Source organism: Manis javanica, chromosome 7 (assembly GCF_040802235.1).
Source record: "Manis javanica isolate MJ-LG chromosome 7, MJ_LKY, whole genome shotgun sequence".
Lineage (NCBI taxonomy): Eukaryota > Metazoa > Chordata > Mammalia > Pholidota > Manidae > Manis > Manis javanica.
Genome location: NC_133162.1, coordinates 138,769,120 through 138,789,319, shown reverse-complemented (window position 1 = coordinate 138,789,319; position 20,200 = coordinate 138,769,120).

Here is a 20,200-nt window from a genome sequence, read left to right as displayed (position 1 = left end):
TGTAAGAAGGCAAATGTAGATGATCAGATGATCAGGTGTGTGCCTATGGACTAAGTATTAATCCAGGCTAGACAAGGGCAGCAAGACATCCACGGATGCAGAAGATTTCTCTCAAAGCAGGGGGGGTGAGGTTCTGAGCCTCACCTCTGTTGATCCCCAAATTCTCACCTGATGGCCCCCCTGCGACTGTGCCTGTCTTAGGTTGTTCCTCCCTTGAGGAATCTTACCCGTCTCTGGCTAACCAGTCATCTTCCGGGGCCATACAGGGAAATGTAAAGTTGGTAAGTGAGAGAGAAGCCATATTGTTTGCAAAGGTTAGCTTTTTACTTCTTTGCAGATTTATGCCCTGTGGCTTCTATGCCCAGCACTTGTCTCGAGGTATCTTTACCACCTGGAGGAATTATGATACTCGGTAAATTCGATATGAGGCACGAATTCTATTTAAAGTTTGTAATTAGGAAGGAAGAAGAAAAGCTATAGATGTAGCATATGAAGGAAACTTGGGAGGATTGATTATTTCTTTGACATATCTTCTTGTATAGTACCTTAAGTATGTATAGGTTTTAAACTACTAACTAATTTGCACACACATATTGACATAATAGGAATACGGTGACATAAACAAAGCAAATCTATAATTACCAGCCATCTCCAGTGAAGCCAAGAAAACCATTTAGGCACCCTAGGCATTTGTGAAAATTTATCTATGATATGATGGATATTTTCCAACTGTACTTGAACCATCAGACAAATTAAAGCAGCCCATTTCTGGGATCTGTTCACATCCCATATGTTCTTTTAACCATAGATAGTCTATAGTCATGAGATTTTGGGGTGCTACAACTTGCACCCCTCCCAACTCCTGGTTGAGTTCCAACAGTACAGATCCAGTCAAATTCGTTGTCTCACTGTATGCACATGCCAGCCTAGACATCTCCCTCCTCCTTCTTATGGCAAGTCCAGGAGATGGTGGGCTGGATGCAGCCACAACCGCAGCATCGTCCGGATCCCTGTGGAGGCTTTTTGATGATCATCCCCCGGCACGAGTCCTCCAGAGAGTGCTGATGCCGGAAGCTCCTCCTCATATCGTATCTTAGTTCATTTTCTGGGTATCCAAGCTAGGCCTTGATCTTCTGCGTAGAAACAAACAGACCCTTTGCCCACACTTTGACATGCCCTCTATACCACTGTGCAGAACTCATTGGAGGTCAGCACACAGTAACTGCTTTTTTTTTTTTTTTTTTAATTAAGAGAAAGGAATATTATCAGAAAAGAGTACCTCCATAGCTGATCATCTGACACCCTTTAAGTGATCAACATTAAGGATATTTAAAGCATGCGTTGATCTTTGATTTACCAATAGTTTTATCCTGTTAAGGAGTAATCCCCCTTTTCTTTCTTTCTTTCTTTTTTTTTTTTTAAATTTTTAATCTACACTTACCTGAAGAATACTATGTTTACTATGCTCTCCCCTATATCAGGTCCCCCCTAACAACCACATTACGGTTACTGTCCATCAGCTTAGCAAAATGTTGTAGAGTCACTACTTGTCCTCTCTGTGTTGTGCAGCCCACCCTCCCCTTTCTCCCTCCCCCCCATGCATGCTAATCTTAATACCCCCCTTCTTCTTCCCCCCCCTTATCCCTCCCTGCCCACCCATCCTCCCCAGTTCCTTTCCCTTTGGTACCTGTTAGTCCATTTTTGGGTTCTGTAATTCTGCTGCTGTTTTGTTCCTTCAGTTTTTCCTTTGTTCCTATACTCCTCAGATGAGTGAAATCATTTGGTATTTCTCTTTCTCCGCTTGGCTTATTTCACTGAGCATAATACTCTCCAGCTCCATCCATGTTGCTGCAAATGGTTGGATTTTTCCACTTCTTATGGCTGAGTAGTATTCCATTGTGTATATGTACCACATCTTCTTTATCCATTCATCTACAGATGGACATTTAGGTTGCTTCCAATTCTTGGCTATTGTAAATACTGCTGCGATAAACATAGGAGTACATCTGTCTTTCTCAAACTTGATTGCTGCGTTCTTAGGGTAAATTCCTAGGAGTGGAATTCCTGGGTCAAATGGTAGGTCTGTTTTGAGCATTTTGATGCACCTCCATACTGCTTTCCACAATGGTTGAACTAATTTACATTCCCACCAGCAGTGTAGGAGGGTTCCCCTTTCTCCACAGCCTCGCCAACATTTGTTGTTCTTTGTCTTTTGGATGGCAGCTATCCTTACTGGTGTGAGGTGATACCTCATTGTAGTTTTAATTTGCATTTCTCTGATAATTAGCGATGTGGAGCATCTTTTCATGTGTCTCTTGGCCATCTGTATTTCTTTTTTGGAGAACTGTCTGTTCAGTTCCTCTGCCCATTTTTTAATTGGGTTATTTGTTTTTTGTTTGTTGAGGCGTGTGAGCTCTTTATATATTCTGGACGTCAAGCCTTTATCAGATCTGTCATTTTCAAATATATTCTCCCATACTGTAGGGTTCCTTTTTGTTCTATTGATGGTGTCTTTCGCTGTACAGAAGCTTTTCAGCTTAATGTAGTCCCACTTGCTCATTTTTGCTGTTGTTTTCCTTGCCCGGGGAGATATGTTCAAGAAAAGATCACTCATGTTTATGTCTAAGAGGTTTTTGCCTATGTTTTTTTCCAAGAGTTTAATGGTTTCGTGACTTACATTCAGGTCTTTGATCCATTTTGAGTTTACCTTTGTATATGGGGTTAGACAATGGTCCAGTTTCATTCTCCTACATGTAGCTGTCCAGTTTTGCCAGCACCATCTGTTGAAGAGACTGTCATTTTGCCATTGTATGTCCATGGCTCCTTTATCAAATATTAATTGACCATATATGTTTGGGTTAATTTCTGGGGTCTCTAATCTGTTCCACTGGTCTGTGGCTCTGTTCTTGTGCCAGTACCAAATTGTCTTGATTACTATGGCTTTGTAGTAGAGCTTGAAGTTGGGGAGTGAGATCCCCCCTACTTTATTCTTCTTTTTCAGGATTGCTTTGGCTATTCGGGGTCTTTGGTGTTTCCATATGAATTTTTGAATTATTTGTTCCAATTCATTGAAGAATGTTGCTGGTAATTTGAGAGGGATTGCATCAAATTTGTATATTGCTTTCGGCAGGATGGCCATTTTGACGATATTAATTCTTCCTAGCCATGAGCATGGGATGAGTTTCCATTTATTAGTGTCCCCTTTAATTTCTCTTAAGAGTGACTTGTAGTTTTCAGAGTATAAGTCTTTCACTTCCTTGGTTAGGTTTATTCCTAGGTATTTTATTCTTTTTGATGCAATGGTGAATGGAATTGTTTTCCTGATTTCTCTTTCTATTGATTCGTTGTTAGTGTATAGGAAAGCTACAGATTTCTGTGTGTTGATTTTGTATCCTGCAACTTTGCTGTATCCCGATATCAGTTCTAGTAGTTTTGGAGTGGAGTCTTTAGGGTTTTTTATGTACAGTATCATATCATCTGCAAATAGTGACAGTTTAACTTCTTCTTTACCAATCTGGATTCCTTGTATTTCTTTGTTTTGTCTGATTGCCGTGGCTAGGACCTCCAGTACTATGTTAAATAACAGTGGGGAGAGTGGGCATCCCTGTCTGGTTCCCGATCTCAGTGGAAATGCTTTCAGCTTCTCGCTGTTCAGTATAATGCTGGCTGTGGGTTTATCATATATGGCCTTTATTATGTTGAGGTACTTGCCCTCTATTCCCATTTTGCTGAGAGTTTTTATCATGAATGGATGTTGAATTTTGTCAAATGCTTTTTCAGCATCTATGGAGATGATCATGTGGTTTTTGTCTTTCTTTTTGTTGATGTGGTGGATGATGTTGATGGATTTTCGAATGTTGTACCATCCTTGCATCCCTGGGATGAACCCCACTTGGTCATGGTGTATGATCCTTTTGATATACTGTTGAATTCTGTTTGCTAATATTTTATTGAGTATTTTTGCATCTACGTTCATCAGGGATATTGGTCTGTAATTTTCTTTTTTGGTGGGGTCTTTGCCTGGTTTTGGTATTAGGGTGATGTTGGCTTCATAGAATGAGTTTGGGAGTATTCCCTCTTCTTCTATTTTGTGGAACACTTTAAGGAGAATGGGTATTATGTCTTCTCTGTGTGTCTGATAAAATTCCGAGGTAAATCCGTCCGGCCCCGGGGTTTTGTTCTTGGGTAGTTTTTTGATTACTGTTTCAATTTCTTTGCTTGTAATTGGTTTGTTTAACTTTTGTGTTTCTTCCTTGGTCAGTCTTGGGAGGTTGTATTTTTCTAGGAAGTTGTCCATTTCTTCTAGGTTTTCCAGCTTGTTGGCATATAGGTTTTCATAGTAGTCTTTAATAATTCTTTGTATTTCTGTGGAGTCTGTCGTGATTTTTCCATTCTCATTTCTGATTATGTTGATTTGTGTTGACTCTCTTTTTCTCTTAATAAGTTGGGCTAGAGGCTTATCTATTTTGTTTATTTTCTCAAAGAACCAGCTCTTGGTTTCGTTGATTTTTGCTATTGTTTTATTCTTCTCAATTTTGTTTATTTCTTCTCTGATCTTTATTATGTCCCTCCTTCTGCTGACTTTAGGCCTCAGTTGTTCTTCTTTTTCCAGTTTTAATAATTGTGATGTTAGACTATTCATTTGGGATTGTTCTTCCTTCTTCAAGTGTGCCTGGATTGCTATATACTTTCCTCTTAAGACTGCTTTCGCTGCATCCCACAGAAGTTGGGGCTTAGTGTTGTTGTTGTCATTTGTTTCTATATATTCCTTGATCTCTATTTTGATTTGTTCATTGATCCATTGATTATTTAGTAGCATATTGTTAAGCCTCCATGTGTTTGTGAGCCTTTTTGTTTTCTTTGTAGAATTTATTTCTACTTTCATACCTTTGTGGTCTGAAAAATTGGTTGGTAGAATTTCAATATTGTGGAATTTACTGAGGCTCTTTTTGTGAGCTAGTATGTGGTCTATTCTGGAGAATGTTCCATGTGCACTTGAGAAGAATGTATATCCTGTTGCTTTTGGATGTAAAGTTCTATAGATGTCTATTAGGTCCATCTGTTCTAGTGTGTTGTTCAGTGCCTGTGTGTCTTTACTTATTTTCTGCCTGGTGGATCTATCCTTTGGGGTGAGTGGTGTGTTGAAGTCTCCTACAATGAATGCATTGCAGTCTATTTCCCTCTTTAGTTCTGTTAGTATTTGCTTCACATATGCTGGTGCTCCTGTATTGGGTGCATATATATTTAGAATGGTTATATCCTCTTGTTGGACTAAGCCCTTTATCATTATGTAGTGGCCTTCTTTATCTCTTGTTACTTTCTTTGTTTTGAAGTCTATTTTGTCTGATATTAGTACTGCAACCCCTGCTTTCTTCTCACTGTTGTTTGCCTGAAATATGTTTTTCCATCCCTTGACTTTTAGTCTATGCTTATCTTTGGGTTTAAGGTGAGTTTCTTGTAAGCAGCATATAGATGGGTCTTGCTTTTTTATCCATTCTATTACTCTATGTCTTTTGATTGGTGCATTAAGTCCATTTACATTTAGGGTGACTATTGAAAGATATGTACTTATTGCCATTGCAGGCTTTAGATTCGTGGTTACCAAAGGTTCAAGGTTAGCTTCTTTAGTATCTTACTGCCTAACTTAGCTCGCTTATTGAGCTGTTATATACACTGTCTGGAGAGTCTTTTCTTCTCTCCCTTCTTATTCCTCCTCCTCCCTTCTTCATATGTTGTGTGTTTTGTTCTGTGCTCTTTTTAGGGGTGCTCCCATCTAGAGCAGTCCCTGTAGGATGCCCTGTAGAGGTGGTTTGTGGGAAGCAAATTCCCTCAGCTTTTGCTTGTCTGGGAATTGTTTGATCCCACCATCATATTTAAATGATAGTCGTGCTGGATACAGTATCCTTGGTTCAAGGCCCTTCTGTTTCATTGCATTAAGTATATCATGCCATTCTCTTCTGGCCTGTAGGGTTTCTGTTGAGAAGTCTGATGTTAGCCTGATTGGTTTTCCTTTATAGGTGACCTTTTTCTCTCTAGCTGCCTTTAAAACTCTTTCCTTGTCCTTGATCCTTGCCATTTTAATTATTATGTGTCTTGGTGTTGTCCTCCTTGGATCCTTTCTGTTGGGGGTTCTGTATAATTCCATGGTCTGTTCGATTATTTCCTCCCCCAGTTTGGGGAAGTTTTCAGCAATTATTTCTTCAAAGACACTTTCTATCCCTTTTCCTCTTTCTTCCTCTTCTGGTATCCCTATAATACGAATGTTTTTCCTTTTGTATTGGTCACATATTTCTCTTAGTGTTGTTTCATTCCTGGAGATCCTTTTATCTCTCTCTATGTCAGCTTCTATACGTTCCTGTTCTCTGGCTTCTATTCCTTCAATGGCCTCTTGCATCTTATCCATTCTGCTTATAAATCCTTCCAGGGATTGTTTCACTTCTGTGATCTCTTTCCTGACATCTGTGATCTCCGTCCGGACTTCATCCCACTGCTCTTGCATTTTTCTCTGCATCTCATCCCACTGCTCTTGCATTTTTCTCTGCATCTCATCCCATTGCTCTTGCATTTTTCTCTGCATCTCTGTCAGCATGTTCATGATTTTTATTTTGAATTCTTTTTCAGGAGGACTAGTTAGGTCTGTCTCCTTCTCAGGTGTTGTCTCTGTGATCTTTGTCTGCCTGTAGTTTTGCCTTTTCATGGTGATAGAGATAGTCTGCAGAGCTGGTACAAGTGACCGCTGGAAGAGCTTCCCTTCTTGTTGGTTTGTAGCCTTTTCCTGGGAGAATAGCGACCTCTAGTGGCTTGTGCTGGGCAGCTGTGCGCAGACAGGGCTTCTGCTTCCTGCCCAGTTGCTTTGGGGTTTATCTCCACTGTTGCTGTGGGCTTGGCCTGGCTGGGGCTGTTCCTCCAAAATGGTGGAGCCCCGTTAGAGGGGGAGCAGCCAGGAGACTATTTATCTCCGTAAGGGGCCTCTGTGCTCCCTGCTGCCCAGGGGGTTAGAGTGCCCAGAGATCCCCAGATTCCCTGCTTCTGGTCTAAGTGACCTGTCCTGCCCCTTTAAGATTTCCAAAAAGCACTCTCCAAACCAAAACAACAACAGCAACAATGAGAGAGGGAACAGAAAGGAAAAAAAAAGAAAAAACACGCGATTTTTTTTTTTTTTTCCTCAGGTGCCGGTCCCAGGCACCCGCGCACTGGTCCTGCTGCCCTGTCTCCCTAGCACCAGGGTCCCTGTCCTTTCAAGGCTTCCAAAAAGCACCCACCCACCGGTCCCGCAGGGAAGGAACGCTCAATATTCTTGGTCCTCAGGCACTGGTCCCACGCACCCGCTCACCAGTCCCGCCGCCCTGCCTCCCTAGCACCGGGGTCCCTGTCCCTTCAAGGCTTCCAAAAAGCACTTGGCAAAAAGAGAGAAAAAAAAGGGGAAAAACGCGCGATTTCTTCCGTCCTCAGGTGCTGGTCTCAGGCACCCACCCACCGGTCCCACAGGGAAAAATGCGGGATATTCTTTGTCCTCAGGTGCCGGTCCCAGGCACCCGCTCACCAGTCCCGCCGCCCTGCCTCCCTAGCACCGGGGTCCCTGTCCCTTTTAGGCTTCCAAAAAGCACTCGCAGAAAAGAGAAAAAAAAAAGGGGAAAAACGCGCGATTTCCTCTGTCCTCAAGTGCCGGTCTCAGGCACCCGCCCACCGGTCCCGCAGGGAAAAACGGGGGATATTCTTTGTCCTCAGGCGCCGGTCCCAGCCACCCGCTCACCAGTCCCGCCACCGTGCCTCCCTAGCACTGGGGTCCCCGTCCCTTCAAGGCTTCCAAAAAGCGCTTGCCAAAAAGAAAAGAAAAAAAAAAAAGGGGAAAAACGCGCGACCTCCTCCGTCCTCAGGCACCGGTCTCAGGCACCCGCCCCCAGGTCTCGCAGGGAGAAACGCGGGATATTCTTTGTCCTCCGGCGCCGTTCCCAGGCACCTCCTCACCGGTCCCGCCACCCTGCCTCCCCAGCAACGGGGGCCCGTCCCTCTAAGGCTTCCAAAAAGCGCTCGCCAAAAAAAAAAACTGCTCCGGTTTCTCTCCACCCGCCGGGAGCCGGGGGGAGGGGCGCTCGGGTCCCGCCGGGCTGGGGCTTTTATCTTACCCCCTTCACAAGGCGCTGGGTTCTTGCAGGTGTGGATGTGGTCTGGATGTTGTCCTGTGTCCTGTGGTCTCTATTTTAGGAAGATTTTTCTTTGTTATATTTTCATAGCTCTATGTGTTTTTGGGAGGAGATTTCCACTGCTCTACTCACGCCGCCATCTTGGCTCCCTCCGGGAAGTGAGTTTTTATGGTGAACTTTGGATCAGAATCTGGCTTCTGTCAATCTCTCTTGATTGACTTTTCTCCTCGGGATGCCTGCATTTTGTGCCAGTATGGCCAGCTGTGCAATTTGGCCTGTTCTGTAAATTGGCAACATGTCCTCACTCCCAGGCCTTTGTGTCCTGCCTCGTCTACTAGAGACACAGTAGGAGAGGGGGAGGAGGCGGTGTCCACGCAGGAGACAACCCAGATCCTGCCGCGGGCGGTGGGTGCTGCCCAGGAAATCCTTGGCCGGCCCGTGGGGACCCCTTCTGCAGGGGCCCCGTCCATGGCTCAGAACACGTCAGGGCTCAACCTCTCACCTCGCCCTCCCCCCCTCTGCTCTCTTCTTCTCCTTTTCTCTCACGTGGTGCTAGATCCATCTTTTGTGCTCTCTTGGCTGCTGTTTTGAGGGTTTTAACTTTTACAGCAAGATGATTAGCAATTATTTTCTTGAAGAAAGATTCTCCTAAGTAGATTATGGTCGAAGCTATTTTTTCATTATTTTATTGCTGCTTCAGTGTCAATGATTCCATTCTGATTCTCACCCAGATACTTTCAAATATCTCATACATCCAGCCAGTGACTTTTAGATCTTATTTCTTAAAGTTGAGTGGTTTAATATATATTGTCGCAATGTGAATATTTAATCACAGCCAGACCACATGGCTTCAGTAAAGGCAGGCAGAGCAATTTGTGTAATTCTCTTATGATACTATTCTTCCCGTTGTAATGCTTAAATGTTTTCATCAAACAACTTAGCCGTGGATAGGAATGTGATTTCCTTTTCTCTCTCCTTTGAAGTGCAAGTGTGAAAATCCCAGCTAGACTCAGTAATTGGCTGTCACACACTGTTTAGAATCCTGCTTTGAAGAAGAACCACTTCTCTTCCACTGTGTGCTATTTGCACCAAAAATATTCAAAATGGACATATCAAAGTGGAATGTTCATTTTTATTGCTTATTTCTAATTTCCAACACTTGCTCTAACTTTTCTTAAAATAAAGACTAAAGATTTGGGGATTTGAAACACAAAATGCGATTTGAACTGAGATGGATCGGATCTGTTAGTTGACCAGGAGGCTGGAGCAGAACTGAAGAGAGTCAAGAGCTGTAATATGTGAACATATTGTGAAACTACTAACGTCGTCTTTATAGAGCTGAAAACAGGAATCTGTCATGTGGGAGAAAGAAGTGCTAAGTCTAGGGAGGAAAAAAGAGAGACAGAGTCCAGTGAATTTGTTTCCTTAATGCTTGGCGAAGTTATTGATAACATGCCTCAGGGCCAAAATGGAGCTCCACCTCCGAGAGGCGGCCTGCACTTGACTCCTGAGCACAGCTGCCTCTGAAGGTGGGGATGCGTGTGTAAGGACACTGCCCGCTCTCTGCAGGTGCGGGAAGGAGCTCTGTGAGTCAGCTCACACCCTGACCTTCTCCTGAGCTAATGCTCCCAGCGCTGTACTTCCATGGAACTCACTTTGTGGGGCAGGGGCATGCCCTGGCTGCCCTCCTGAATGGGGTCAGTTGGTGAAAAGTGTCCTTCCTCTTTCTCTGACCCCTGGGCTCCTCCTTGGAGAAGGCATGCCTGCAGAAACATGAGGATTTCATGATGAAAAAGAAATAGTTTCAAAACAAAAATGGCTGATCTCCAGATTCCCTATCTAGACAATAAACAGGGAAGGAAAATATAGACAGTTGTTAGTGAGATTAAGTAAGAGAATGCATGACTCTGTGGCATATTATATATAATAGCTCCATAAGTATTTGTCCTTCTGAATTTCTGTTCCCTTTTAATATGTAACAGTATATAAGGCCAATTTAGAACACCTTTCTAGATACACAGCAAGAAAATAAGCAGAAAAAATTAGAGTAAAAATGATTCACAGTTGACTCTTCTCCCTTACTGCGCTCCATCTAATACTGCTGGACCATGTAACTCAGAGCATTTTTGAGAAAAGATGCTGAGAAAAATCTCACAAGGTGAGCTGAATAGGATTGATATAAATGAAGATGTGGAAGGCGTGAGTAGTTGTTCTCAGACATTAGTGGACCTGTGAAATTATCTGGGGAAGCTTGCTAAGATTTTATATGTTCAAATCCCCCCAAATTCAGCCTTGGTGGGTCCCAGTGTCAGACCTTGAGAAACCCAGCTCTGAAGTGTGTTCTCAAGATGCACAGGTAGGGCCATGGTGCCTCCTTAGACAGGTCCCTTGAGTGGTAGATGCTCTGGTTTGGGAACATACGTGAAAAGACTTCCTGTGAGGGGCGTTCTGGGACCCTCGCACCTACCGCACAGGCAGACCATTGCTGGGAGTGGAGCACCAACGTGTGTGAGCTCCTGGGTGTGTAGCTTGCATTTTACAGCTGCCGGAATAGGCTTATCAACACTGTTGTGAGGAAGCATTCTTAACTTTGCCAAAGTCAGTTAGCCTTTTGGAGAAGGTGAAGGGATAGCTTTGAGTGACGTACTACATCATAAAATGCTGAATAAAACTTTTAACAGTTCAGTGTCAGTCTTCTCCTGGGGAATGTAACTGTCTTTGTAATGCTGGGCTGTCCTCCGCCTGAAGCACCCCACTTGTTCTCGTTGATCGCCCCTGCAGCCCCCAGGTGCTCCCTCATGATAACGCGCGTCCCCAGCACACAGGTCGCTCCAGGTATGGGTCTGAAGTCAGGGGCCATGGCTAATGCAGAGGACATCAGCAGTCCAAGCAGTAGTTTTTAAATAAAGCGCCATCAAAGTTCTGCACTTCCTTTCCACTCATTGTTTGGCTCAGAAAGCAGATGAAATCACTGACTCATCTTAGCCGCCTCCCTACGGTGCATTCTGGGTCTGTCACGAGGCAGCAGGCACCGGGGTGACTGGCCCATGTCCAGGGTGGAGATTGTGTCCCACAGCTGTCGTCTTTGCTGTCAGCTCTCTGACTAATGGCTTCGTTTTTAATGGACGAAATGTAGTATGATCAACTCTAAGGAGATTAATCGGTGGTGTTTCTGAGAGTAAATAATGAAGAAGCAATTAAACAAACCTGGTCTGTTGTCCTTACCGCAAATCAAATGACACTCTTTCTTCCTGTTCTCGGGCTGTGGCTTGGAGGGCAGAAGGCCCAGCTAAGGCGGGGGACAGAGACTTTGGCGATGGTCCTGGGAGAAGGAGGGTGCGAAGCATGGTGGACACCCTCCCCGGTGTCAGGCCTGCCTGGGTCTGAGCTCTTACAGTGTGTTATTTGAAAAATAGGCAAGTTGTTTAATTCATAAGCCCAGTTTCTTCATCTCTAAAACAGGAATAATACATAATTTGTAGGCTTAAATGGAGATTAATGAAGATTAAATGACACAGTGTATTTTAAGCATCTTGCAAAATGCCAAGAACATAATTTTCAGTCAGTATATTCTGCTTTCAAATCCCTTCCCGCCATCCTACCGTCATGCTCAACATTTTCCTGGAAGCGGAAGACCTTAGGGGAAGACTCAGGGATTGTAGGAAGGTTTCTGTCCCTCTGTGACCTTCAGAAATACAGAAAGGAAAGAGATCAATCCCCAATCTCCCACTCCGTATCAAAATAACTGCCATCTGCAGCCATGTCACCCTCATAAGTCCTTATTTAAAAAAAAATAAGCCATCGTATGCTGTATTTCCAGCTTCTAATATCGATGGCACGGTCCCTATTGCTTGGGCCCCCTGTGTAGACTCTTACAGTTTCCCTAAAGTAGCACACAACAAGACCAAAGAAAAAAAGACACTACAGATCAATGACTATCATACTTGAAGCATGCGAAAATGGTGAGATCTTTATAAACGGCAGAAATAGGAAGGCAATGTGTCTTAGAAGAAGTAAGACCTGATGTGTTTATTGGTTGCCTGTGCCTGGTTATGCCTTGGTAACAAGCAGCTCCTAACAGTGGTCCTCGGAGGGAACAAACTACCGGAAGCTGCTAGTGAAGATGCTCTGCTGGTGTGAGCCGCAGAAGTCACGGGGATTCCCACACAGAGAGACAGCAACGCGAAGACTGCAGCAGCCTGCGGTGTCCAGCGAATCCAAGAGGGGTAAGGGAGTCACCACATGGGGCTGGTCCACTCCCGGGAGGGCGTTGGCTTGGGCGTCACCTTGCTCTCCCCAGGCTCCGGTCAGTGTGAGGTCCCAGGCGGTGCGGTGGCCCACGCGGAAGTCGGAGCCTCAGTAGAATGAGGAGCATGAAGCCATGCATTGATGTGCTCTAATTTAGGGCGGAGGGTCGGCTAGTGCTTCCTGGTGTGACCCTGCGGGGCGGCTGGAGGGCATCTGTGCAGAGGCGTGCTCCAGCAAACCACATCGCTGGGCTGAAGGCCGGATGCACAGCATTCCCGTCTCCCGGGAGCACGTGGTGGAAAGACTGTCCCCTCAGTTTCTCATTTACTTGAGGGGCTTAAATCAATCCCTTACAATAAACGCTCATATGACCTTTAAGGATGCTGGGTCGTAGGCCCCTCAATCTAATCTCTTCTGTGTTCCAGCAATGATTTCACAGGGTGAGAGGTGAAGTCTCCCATGGGGCGTGGATCTGAGTCGGTGGGGCTCAGGAAGGAACTTGGGCCACGGCAGCTAGAAAGGGTCCATCAGTCTCATGATGCCGCTGGTTTACTCTGAAGGCCAAAGGATGGAGGATGACAGGGCCAGTGAAGTGTCGCGCTCTGGGCCAGATGTGACAAGTAGCTCGTAGTATTTGTCCAGTGGGATGGGTTCCTCAGCCACTGGGAGGCTCTGAGGGTATCCCCTGTTTAGAATAATTTTCTCCGATAAAGTTTTTCCTGCCACTGAGTCCACATCCCTGACACGGAAAGGCTTCTGCCCAGTGGGAAAAGAGGCAAAGACCATCCCCAACACATACCTGTTCTCTGTGTAAGTACAAAAGTGTGGCAGCCGGAAAGAATCCAACTGCCATATCTCAAAATTTCCTAAAGGTGAGGAACAAGGCCCTATCCAATGGTGTGCAGGGCTCTCTGGATTGTGTTTGGGGCAAATCTGGCATTTCTCCCAAGTTTGAGAGGCTGTCCTAGGGGATGGTTTCCAATAGTATTGTTCTCCCCAAAGGACCATCCACGGGTGTCCTGGCGGATGAGTTCTTCACTTGGCAAAGGATTCGTTCCTGTTTGAGCTGGACCAGAGGCTCCTTTTAGGGTCGAATTGGCAGCCGTGTGCCAACCAGTTCCTTCTCTCTTGCCCTGGGGCTATTGCTTACGCCTCCCTGCACGTGCCCTGAAGGTCTTTTGTACTTTCTGTGGGTGACAGTGTGAAGGGCTATTCCAAGATCTGCTTTTCTTTTTGGAGGGCTGCCTGTTCAGTGGCCCAACGGCTTCCTTTGCTTCTTCTGTGTCCACCACTGAATGACCAGGAACTGTTATCATAACTAAAGATTTACGCTTTTGAATGGCATCTAGACATTCTAAAATGGGCATTCTTTTTAACCTTTAAAGTTGCCATGCTGGATTCCACACTTGCTTAGGATCCATGACCTTTATTTTTTTCAGTTTACGCATCTGGAATGGATTGTATATCCTACAGCTGTCCTACCATTATTCACGTTGGAGGGAGGGTTGCTTTCCTTTGCCCAGTTCACCCATCCACAGATGGGAAGGAATTTTGCCCCCAAATAAACAGTGCCTTTGTGAGTCTCCTGGATATGTATATTTCTACTAAAAATGTCTTCAGGATAACAGCTTTTTCTATCATGTACCTCAAAATTCCTACAGGCTCTACCCATTGCTCAATGCCAAGGCCACTTCCATATTATTAGGTATTTATTACAGCAGGACCCCGCTTCCTGGCCCCAAATCTGTGTTAATTCCCTGGGGCTGCCATAATAAATTCCTAGCAAAGAGGGGCTTAAAACAACAGAAATGCATCCTCCCACAGTTCTGGAGGTTTGAAGTCCAAAACTGAGGTTCAGGAAGGCAATTCCCCCACGATGGCTCAGAAGGAAGCTATCCTTTGTCTTCCTGCTCCTGGCGCTTGCTGGAAGGCCTTGCTGCCCCTCAGCCGCCTCGCTTTGGTGTCTGCCCCATATCTGCAGGCTCATCTGTCCTCTGTGTCTGTCTGTGTCTTTGCACAGCCTTCTGACCAGAACACCAGTCACTGGATTAAGGACTCTGGTCTAATATGTCCTCCTCTTAATTTAACTAATTACTTTGGCAAAGATCCTGTTTCTAAACAGGACCACATTCACAGGACACGGGGGTGAGGACCTTTACCGTCTCTGTGGGAGGGGGCACAATTTAACCCACTACAGCAGCGTATTTGGGGTCTGCATCTTTACCCAGCCTGACTGTCTCTGCCTCTTGATCAGAGCGCTGGGGTTGTTTGGTTTGTTTTAAAACTATCATCTTGTTATTTGTTCTACAAACTTTTTGTTCACTTTTTCCTCTTTTCCATCTTCCTTTTGATGGACTGAGTATTTTTAATGATGCCATTTTATGTTTTATTAATTTATTAGTGGAAATTCTTTTTGTTTGTGATTTTGGGGATGTTTTGGTTTCATAGTAGATTTTTACTTCCCCAGTCCGGAGTCACATCGTGTTGTACTGCTTCTGACAATGGTCTACTTCCATCTGTCTGCTCTTAACCTTTGTGCAAATAGTGTCATATGTTTTACTCTAATGTAGCTTATGAGCCCACAGTACATCATTATAATTTTTGGTAAACAGTCAATTTGTTTTTAAAAATAGTACTTAATCACCCATGATGTCACCAGCTTCGGGCACAGCCCTGAGGCAAGACCCCTTTGAATACTCTGCCCCGTGGTCCCTTAATTACGAGGTTTTCCCGTCTGACTGGTGGAAACAGGCATTTTTTTCTGTCCAGTGTGGGTGACTGGCAGTCAGACAAGATCCTCTTCCCTTCCTGGTAGAGCTTCCCCAAGCGTAGGTGCTGCTGAGTGGCTGAGTTCTTTTCTTGTGTGTGTGTGTTTATTTAAAAAAAGCAGTAATTCTTGCCAAAATAACACCTGATATTCTCCTTTTGTAACTTTTTTAGCTCTTTACAAATTGAATTATACTTGACATATAGTTTCACGTCAGTTTCAGGTGGACCGCAGTGGTTCGGCACGGACATGTCACCATGAGCTCCCACGGCAGGTGGGGCTCCATCTGCCCCCCAACAGTTACTCCGACAGTACTGACTGTCCCCTTGGCTGTGCTTTCCATCGCTGTGAGGAGTCATTTCACAGTGGATGTTTGTGCCTCTCTCCCCTTCGCCTCTGGCACTGGCAGTTGGTTTCCTGTGTATGTGAGTCCGCTTCTGCTGTGTTCAGTGTTTCAGATGCCACCCTGGGGTAAAACGATTTGGCATCTGTCTTTCTCTGCCTGGCTTATTCCACTTGGCATAATAGCTCAAGATGCCTCCTTGTTGTATCAAATGGCAGGATTTCACCCTTTTTCATGGCTGAGTCTGAGTAGTGTTCCACATGCACACGCAGCACAGCCCGGCTCTCTGCTAGTGCCTCCGTTGGACACTCAGCCAGATGTGCACTGACGTAGGCGTCAGCCCAAGGTGGGAGCTTAGTCATCTCAGGTGGACACTGAGCATGCGTGTCTTGCCCCGGACATGCAGGTGGTTTTCGAAATTCCCCAGTGCGTGTGGCTACTTCTGAAGGCTTTGGTCTCTTGAAGAAGCCCTCTCCAGCTTTTGCTCCGGACGTTGTGAGCCTGTTGCACACTCTGTAATCTTTTGCCACAGGCCTCCAAGGGCCGTGTGTTCTGCTCACGGTATTTTCAACCAATGCTTGCCGTGTTTGCAGCGAGTTCTGAGTTAGAAACGGAGATGAACGCCCAGACGGCCCAGGTTAGAACTGACACGATGCTTCTTGTACATGGTGTCTTTTCTTGCCCTCCAGAACCACAGGAAGGGTCCTGGGGTCTCCAGGCCCCCACCGTCTCTGGACCGAGGTCAGTGCTGTCCAGCGTGGGGTGGGGCAGGACAGGTGAATGCAATGTCCCAGAACTTACTGGCCATTTCAAAGTGCTCTTTCTTTATTCCGTGTTCAGTTACCATATGCTTTTGGCTGTTTTCTGGAGTTCTGACATCCTTTTCTTGTTCCTCAATGTTTCTGCGGGGAGAGGGAGGTTAGAACGGCCCAGTCCTCTGCTCTGATCACTTCGGGATCAGGAAGCTCTTGGCTGCTGTCTCCCCCAGTGCGCCTACCGCCCCATCCTCTCTCCACTCTTCCTCTGGGCATCCAACTGCACATGTGTCAGAACCTCATGCTAAACCCCAGCTCTCTGTTGCTTATTTCATGTCATTCTTTCTTGCCCTGTGTTTCAGTTTGGATAGTTTCTGGAGCTGGGTTTCCAAGTCCGTTGATCTCCCTCTGCACTATACGCTCTGCTGTTAAGCCCATCAAATGAGTTCTTTGTTATTGTATTTTTCATTTTCAGTATTTTCATCTGGCTCTTTTTATTGTTTCTGTCTCTCTGCGGAGATTCACCACTTCTTCCCCTATGCGTCCACATTTCCCAACAGATCTTTTAACATTTCCACTGTATTATTTCATTATAGTGATTTTGAGAGGATATTTTGTCCTCTAAATTTATAGCTGGCATCTGCTCTGTGTCTGTGGCACCTGAAATTGTGTCCCCTGGTCTTGACTCGGATTTAACTTGCTCTGTGTGGCTGGCAGGCACTCTGGCCTTGGACCTCGCACCCATGTTTAGTCCCAGTGACATCGTTGTAGATGCGCACAGCAAGCCTCTCTGAGCTGTATCCCCCCAGCATGCGGCCCTTTCAGGCTGGTACAGCTTCAGTCCGTAGTGACATCTCCCTGCGGTGTGACCGCTCTGCACCCCAGCACACAGCGAGGTGAGCCTTAGAACAGGCGGGCCTGGCCTACATCCCACCATCACCTTCTGGCGGCTGTTTGATTTTGGGAAACTATTTCAGGTCTCCCAGCATCAGTTTCTTCATCTGCAGAGTAGAAATAAGACATAAGAACCTTACAGAATCGTTGTAAAGATTGGATACAGAGCAAAGGAACACAGCACCTGGCATGCTCAGGGTCATTAAACTGTAGTCACTACACTTGCTTTGTGACCCTGACCTCACCGAGTTTCATCTCTTCTTGTGAAAAATGTTGTACATTATGTTATCATGTGTACATAGTAACATCACATCATGCGCCTTTCTACATAAAATACAGTGACGATTTGAATGACTGAGTTCATAACATAATTTACAAGTTACAAAGTATCCTTGCATAGATGACTTTCCATGCAAGTCCTGAGGTGGTGTAGCTTTCCCATCCTATAGCTGAAGAAACTGATGCCACCACTGGCGGGCAGTGAAGGACAGGTCACAGGCCAGCATCCGTGGTCCTGAACCTCTAATCCGGTCCTGCACTTTTATACCGGGCGATGCTAAGTACGACAAGAGTGGGCCTAGAGCATCACCACCTATATTCTTTAGGCCAATATACACAGACGGTCTCATGCTTTCCTTTCATTTCCCTTAATGCATTGTAAACATTGCCTATTTGCTGTTTTATGCCGTTCTAGGCTGCGTTTCTGAGCTTTTTTCACGCTGCATTTCATTTCATCATCTCGTGTCTCTGTTTCCAAATGTAGCTATTTGTTCAGCCTGGTTTTGCTCTGTGAGGTGTTATTTACAATACCTACTAATTTAATCTCTGTTCAGGGAAAACTGAGGAGCAATTTGCATAGTTTTGCAGGTCATTAAGAATTCAAGCCTGTAAGAATTCACTTAGAACGAGAATCTTGCTCTTTACTTAATTAGCAACGTATATGTGCATGCATACCTCTGTCCAAAACACAAAAAATGTGTAAATACCATTCACAAAATTGTGATTGCAAGCACTGTTTACCAAAATGTAATACAGAACATATTCTCTGCTCACAGTATCCAGTAATGTTCGACACTGAGGATTTGAGGGTGTCAAAGCTGAAGGGGAATCACCCAGCCGCCTGTCCCTCTGGACACAGCAGGTGAACTGACCCCCTGAGGTGCAGGGAGTTGCTCATCACGCGGGGCAGGTGGGGCCAAACCAGAAGCTTCCGCAGCAGAATTCATAGTCATCTGACACCCGTCCCCAACCTTCAAGGAAAATATCCTCTTTGGCAGGTAGGTCTTGACGTCATTCTAACCTGCCTGAATCTTCATCCAGGTGGGACTGGAGGCTTTGCTAAAGAATAAGTCTCTGCTAATACTGATTTTAACTGCTTCATTTGGTGATGCATCTTTAGGACCAGTTAGTTCCATTAGAAGCTCTAAACTGATAAGAACTTCAGGTGGGTCGCAGGATTTAACATCTGATTCAAGTATATATTTATTTAATTGCAAATAGCATACATTTATAGTAAGAGCCCACCCTTTAGGAAGATTCTGAATTTCTGACTTCTGGGATTGGCCACTACTAATGCCAATAGTTGCTACCATCTTGTGCATGCTGAGTATCAGGCACTGGGCTAAATACTTCATATGAATCAAACCAGCAAATTTTCAGGGTAAACCCATAAGTTGTGGTTTCAGACGAGTCATTTGACCTCTCTCTCTCTCTCTTTCTCTCGTTGCCTCATGTTAATACCTGCCATTGTTCAGATGGCTCTGGTGAGGACAAAATGCAATTATTTCTGTAGAAGACAACTGAGTGGTGTTTGAGTGTTCAAATGAGATGTTATTATTATTTTCTCACTTCTGTTGTGTATGTCTTATACCGGGAGCTGACAGGCTGAGTCAGTATGCCCCGTTCATTCAGTATGTTTTCCAGTCTTCAGAACTTTGATCATGTCAGGTTTCCCACCTGGAATATCCATCCGCCTTTTCTTTCAAGATGTTGGCAAATCTGTTCAATGCTCTAAAGATTTTCAAATGTGCCTGTTCTTGAAGATTTTCTCATTTTCCAAACAAGGTAATTTCTTTCTCCTCTGAACATTCATAGCTTTTTAATCTCTGCTGAAGCAATTGGTTTCACTTTGAATCACCATTATTTGCATCCCCTTTTATTTGTTCTTGCAGACTGTGGGTCCCTTGCGGCCAGAACTTATACCATGTATACATATTTTTTCTCTCGCTGGAGAAGAAAACAGTACATTATGATTCTAATAAATGTTTCACAGGCATTGCTGAATTAATTTCAACTTTCTCTAAGATCAGGAAAGGGTTATAGGACTCATGGAAGATTATTTTCTGACTACTCATTTTGAGATAAAGTAAAATGGATGAGGTCTTTAACAGGGCTGCGTCTGAGGTCTGTTGAAACTCTGTGTTTCGGCAATTGCCTAGGGGACAGAGGGATGTATGTTTTGGGAATATATCTTCTCTTGGTCCTGAGAAGGGCAGCGTTAGGGAGTCATTTGAGTTATGCAAGTGTGTGGGAGAAGCGCTTGGGGCTGAGAGGTTAAGTATTTTCATTAGTCATGCAAATTGAGTTTATTAGCAAGACAGTGCCCCTGCTGAGTGAGGTAAATTCTTGGAGAGTGTTTTTCTCCCCTAAATGTGGATTTAAAGTGTGGTCTCTAAAGTGTTGTTCCTTTTTGGGAAATGTTTCTGCTCGGTCCCCAGAAATCACCCAGGGAGGTGATGGTTTGGGAGGCAGCAGAGGACGCGGGCCCCTTTTACCTGGGACTCTGGAGCCGTGGGGTTGGTAGGTGGTTCGCTCCCCACCGGGTTTGCTCTGCCAACTACCCGCTGGGGAGGCTTTTCAGTGAAAAATCCCTGATGCAGAGGGAAAAGCAATCTCCTAATATTCTGTTTTCCTTGTTTGGGCCAGAAGGGCACCCAGGCAGGGTGCAGTGCTGGCCTTGGGGATGTGAGGCCTGCTACGCATCGAAGGGAAGCCCACTGCTCCTGAGGCGGAGGCACTTGGGTTGAAAAAGTGACTTAAACAAAATGAG